At 43.5% G+C, this 5,540-nt stretch overlaps 1 long non-coding RNA gene across 1 annotated transcript; it reads right to left on the bottom strand.

Moving 5' to 3' along the window:
* Window positions 1-1,812: 1,812 nt before the first annotated feature.
* LOC119464808 (uncharacterized) lies at window positions 1,813-5,275 on the bottom strand. Its single transcript, XR_005194603.2, has 3 exons — window positions 5,113-5,275; window positions 4,723-4,782; window positions 1,813-2,006 (listed from the first exon to the last, which is right to left on the bottom strand). It is a non-coding gene; the product is annotated as an uncharacterized LOC119464808 (long non-coding RNA).
* Window positions 5,276-5,540: the final 265 nt, after the last annotated feature.

The following is a 5,540-nucleotide window of genomic DNA, read 5'->3' on the forward strand; positions in this document are numbered from 1 at the left end:
CGCATAATCAACGCGGGTGGGACTGTTTTCACAACAAATCCGTGCACGGGCGGGGCCTCGCCTAGATGACGTATCACCATTGCCGTAATTCTTTTCTTCGTCTCTGTTTGGCGCCGTTCCAACGCCAGCAGCATTGGAACGGAGAACAGGCTGGGCTGGTGGTGACTAGGCACAACTGTGGCTGCTATTAAGGGATCGATGCTATTCCTAAATAAACACATCACTGTTTTGGTGATCCAAATATAATCTCACTATCAGGGAGGGGGCAGTCTACCTGGCTGGAGCAGTATTTTTTTATTTGGGGTGTTGCTTCGCTGTGCTCCGCAACACCCTAACGACCGGAGCGGCACCGGGACACAACCAACCGCGCCGCCAAAGAGATAGGGGAAAAAGAAAATGGTGAAACGTCATCGAGGCGAGGCCCCGCCCCTGCACGGATTTGTTGTGAAAACAATCGCACTCAATCAACGCGATCCCGAGCTGCCGAGCCTCCACCAGTACGGCGGCGCCATCTAGTTAAGGTGCTTGCAAACGTAGCGTGCCCGACATGTAAATTGCAGTTTTAAGGCTTGATCGGGTTCAGAATACTGCTGTGCAGAGAGCACAACAAGCCGCAACTCGCCGTCGACGCCGGGTGGACAGTTCAGATCATTCTCGTCAAAATGAGGCGAACAGACTGCAGCGAAAAGCAGGTTATTGAGTTTTCTTTCCCTTTTTGTTTCTCTCTATCTGCACCAAATTTCCCTCACAAGAAATTGGTCGCTTTAAGGTTTTGCAATATAAAAACAGACTTCGAAACAGTGAACGAAGCCCGTGCGCTTCCGGCCGCCTTCGTCTCTCGCGTACACTAGATTAGGCTGCGGTTTCCGGCTCACCCTTGCACGCTTTCACTGGCACACACAACGCACGTCGCGCGGCGACGATTTTATCACCGTTGGACTTTATACAAAATATCACTACGACGGCGACGGCAAAAATGCACTTGGAATGTCCATATAATTCCTATCGCAATATCTTTCTCGTTTAGGTACAAAGTATTTTGGACAATAAACCCACATAACGTGTTTGAAAGCTGATTTCTTTGTTAAGTTGATGGTTTATGAAGATATTACTCAAAAATATTTAGCCTCGGCAACTAGTTTGGGAAAGGGGTGCTTGTGCGACTCTATTGCTGCTTGAAACGTACAAAAAAGGCTTAGCGTCTAGTGCGCGCAGTTAAAAGACGTAAAAGTGGAAACATTCCAAGCAGACACAGAGGTAGTATGTGTACAATGGGCCTCTTCGATTATCAGTCCCTGACAGTCCCGGACTGCTTGGGACTGCTGTGCTGCATTTGAATTTGCTCGGACAGCTTCCGAAGCTCCGCACACTTGTCCGAGTGTTGTCAGAAGCGCGTTCGTTTTTTCACGCACCGGAAGTTCCGGACTGCCCGCGAACTGTTGGAGCTGTCAGCAGATTTTGTTCGGACAAGCGCAAGTAGCTAGCAGACGACGGCTGTCTCAAAACGATGCGCGCGGTGTTTGACGCCATGTTGCGAATTGGTACATCACCATCGTAGTTCAAAATGGATGCATCACCATCGCTGCGATGAATGCATGTTCATGCTGAAAATTGGTATTCATGGTTTTAAAAGGAATGTTTCTTATTCAATCGCACAACCACGTTTATTATGCGCGATTCTTTGTTGTGAACTGCTTCCGTCCAGGTAAAAGAAGTGTCCGATTATTCAAGAGCAGCTGCTGGACGACCACAGAGCTCGCGGGGGCGATGAACATCTGAGACGGCGAATAAAATGAGAGAAACAAATTTTTCAATGTAAGACGGGATGCATTTATTGAGCCAACGTGTAGCGAGGTCTTGCCAGAGATTCGAGGACTTCAGCCACATTTAGAGTAGGCACAGACAGCCTTTCAGCTGCAGTAGGTCAACGCATAGGCCTATTGCGACACCCTTGTCCTTGCAGCTTTTGGTGCAGGCGATGGGGTCTGGGCATCCGCTGCCAATTTCTGCAGAAAAACGATGTTTCAGTTCGTAGGCACAGAGAATAACACCAACAAATAGGTTTACATTTGCGAAGCAGATGTGATGAAATTATGAAGGCAATTTTGCTAATGACCATAAAAGGGTAAGTTCCACACACCTAATGCATAAAATAGATGTCTGCGTAAATCGGTGTACACTGCCCTCGCTCTTTGTTTATTACTCATAAAGGTAACAGCCTGTGAAAGTAGACAGCCAATTCGCCACGAACGACTCATTGGTGAATATCGCCCGGAAGGTCGTCTTTGAACTCCATAGTAGTTTCTTACGGGTACAGAAAGTACTGACTCTGCCATTCAGAATGTGCGAGGTGCAAAACAACGCATATTACCAAACTCAAAGTATTCGACATTCTTCAATTATGAGAAAGTCTAATTGAAAAGTGGACATCCATGCAGGCGTTTGAGGTGAAGTAGGGTTATGACTTCGTGTCTGTCACAAATATTGATTTACTGTAGGTGAAAACACAACGCATTATTGTTTGTTTTTGAGCAACCTATATAAAGAAATATTTGAGGAAGATTAATGATGGTCGAAAAAAAGGAATTATAGAATGTTTTTAGTTCGACCGTATCACTTTGTATTCAATTATAGGTGGCGTATCACAAGGCACGTTGAATTTCTGCCTCAACGGACATTTTGACGGTAGGCTTTGCCATTCGGTATTCACTCAAACATCCACAAAGTGACTCATGAAAAACACTGTCTGTATATTTTGTTGTGTGGGGAAGTTATCAAATCCATTATATCTAGAGAAAGCACACCTATGTCGATAGAACCAGAGATGCGAAATAAATTCAGTATAGGAATTTCAGATACGTATATTACGCTTCGAGAAGTTTACTCAGAATTCTAAAGGCTGCGTAGAAGAAATCAAGAAAGATTTATATTTTGTTGAAGCCATCATTATCAAGGGTAAAAAAGAACATTGCTTGTGTGGGTACGCATTCTAGGTATGTTTTCCTTTAAAGCTTATTTCACATGGCTTGGATAGATATAATTAAAGCACGCCATTTTGTACAGACAGCATACGTTCTAGCATTCCGTCAAAAAGACCGGTAAGAGCCACAAATATGCTTAAACATACGTTCACATTTAAAACCTCCATATTCTACGCATACCAGCAACCAAAATCTACCACTTTGAGCTGATGTGACACAAGAAACGCAAAATCCAGCTGGGTTTAGGTTAAGTTTTGAACAACGGTCCGAGATGTTAGTAAACACTAATTCGCCGTCAGCTTGGATTGAATAAACTTGAGCAACAAATGGAATGCGTGAGTGTCCAAGATTGTCAGTTGTCTACAATGACATGGAGAAGGCTGATTAACGCGCGACAAGCCTACGGCATGTCAAGGAAAATTTTGTGGCCTGAACACGAAACTCCATAATAACAATTGAAGGCAAACAACATATCTGGCTTAGCAATCAGGCATACGGCATATAGATATGCTGTTATATATATATATATATATATATATCAGTGTGTGGAGAAACAGCATAAGCTTTATTTGCGAATTAAAAAGAGTATCTAGAAATAATTTTGCCTCAAAAAAGTGAAGATTTAAAGCCTTAAGGAATTATTGCGCAACGGTTATATTGCATGAAAAGGTGAGCACACCGGCTTTTTAGGTGCGGTCTTTATATATCTGGTTTGTGGGCGTGCGGTTATTGATACCGGCACCCAGGCCTCTCCTCGATCATATAGACGCACAATTCTTTCGCGTTTTACGAAAGATTACCGTGGGGTTGGGCATGTAAAAGTGCCTATAGGCGAATTTCCAACGAAGCTGTGTAAATTTTGTGGCTTAAAGACAGAACTCCAGGTGAACAATTGAAGGCAAACGGGATATCTTGCTTTGCAATCAGGCATACCGCATAGATATCTGTATATATATGTATATATTTATATATACATATGCGTAGTGACGACAACACTTTTTTATCTATAAAGGGACACCCGTCTACCAACTCCTTCAGTTCATTCTTAGACTGCCATGGGTATACCACGGAAACTAAAGACACCAGACGAACAGCGTGAATACAATGCTCGACCATGTGTGGTGTTTGTTACAGCTTCGCTGGACAATCACGTTCGCAGTGCGGGTTGGCGGGCAATTTTTTTTTTTGCAAATCTGATTTTAAAAATTCTAAATACTATAGAAACGAGCTCGATGACATATGGAGCTAGCTATAATAATTTCTCAAGTATGTTTAAATACTTTATGTTCTTCTTCTTACTGGGGTTTTACGTGCCAAAACCAGTTCTGATTATGAGGCACGCCGTAGTGGAGGGCTCCGGAGTAATTTTGACCACCTGGGGTTCTTTAACGTGCACTACAACGCAAGCACACGGGCGTTTTTAGATTTCGCCTCCATCGAAATGCGGCCTCCGCGGCCGGGATTCGATCCCGCGATCTCGTGCTTTATGTTAAAGACGTAACCGTATTATATTGTGCCATTCTCATGGTGCAACGGAATAACAACGTATATAGAGTCTTGAAGGCATGACAATCGTGGAACTGTGGGTCATAATAAGGCGCTTAGGGGGCTAAGGCATTCCTGGTTTTGGGAGTATGTTATAGCCACAATGGAAGTTAGCATGGCATGAAAAACACCTACCAGCTTCGTAAACAGAAAAAATACCTTACAACTAACAAACATGTAAAACTTTTACACTTACGGCATTTGCTGGCCGATTTATCGGTTCTCTCCTGTGCTGCAGTCATCACGGCGAAGAACGCTGCACGCAGGTAGACGCAAGACATCGGAAATTACCGAGGGTACATCAAAGTGTCTTTCTTAAGCTATATTTTCACCCATTTCTAAAGAAGATTTCGCAAGCCTGTGGAATCTATGCTTTCGAGTGAGACGGAAGAGTATCCAATCGTATGTGTATTTAGTAGAATCTAACCATGAAAAATTTGAAACAGCAGTTTTAATCAGAACGGTCTGTTACCTGGCAAAAGTGGTGCCCACTCTCGCATTTTCACGCATGCATATTCCGTTTATAATAGAAAGAGCGTTGCTACAAAGGTATGAAATGCATTGCTAATTAGCGCAACCCACTCACCTGCTAGTACTGCAAGGAGCAAGGTGGCAGAGGTGAACTTCATCTTAGCAATGAGCCTGACTTTGTTTCCTAAAAGAACGAAGGGAAAAGTTCTAATTATGTGGCTTACCGAACACAGCGTACCGTGGTGAAAAAAGAGGTTAAGTTTGCGTGAACGCTAAGTCGTGTATGGTTTTCCATAAATTTAAAATGTTTAAGGTGCAATTCCGTCTTTAGTTGGCCGGTGAATGTGGGTTGTCAGTCCAGGAATCTGTGTCCATTTATAGAGCCACTGTTTATACTTACGTTATCAGTGTAGTTTATAAGCAGTTTTCTATCTACGAAAACCTTTCTCTGACGAATGGGACTACCACGTGTGGAAAGATTGCTATACACTATGCAATCAATACAGGATGAAGAAGGGGCAGTTCGACACGGGCGTTCAGCAT

The sequence above is a fragment of the Dermacentor silvarum genome, chromosome 9, assembly GCF_013339745.2.
Source record: "Dermacentor silvarum isolate Dsil-2018 chromosome 9, BIME_Dsil_1.4, whole genome shotgun sequence".
NCBI lineage: Eukaryota > Metazoa > Arthropoda > Arachnida > Ixodida > Ixodidae > Dermacentor > Dermacentor silvarum.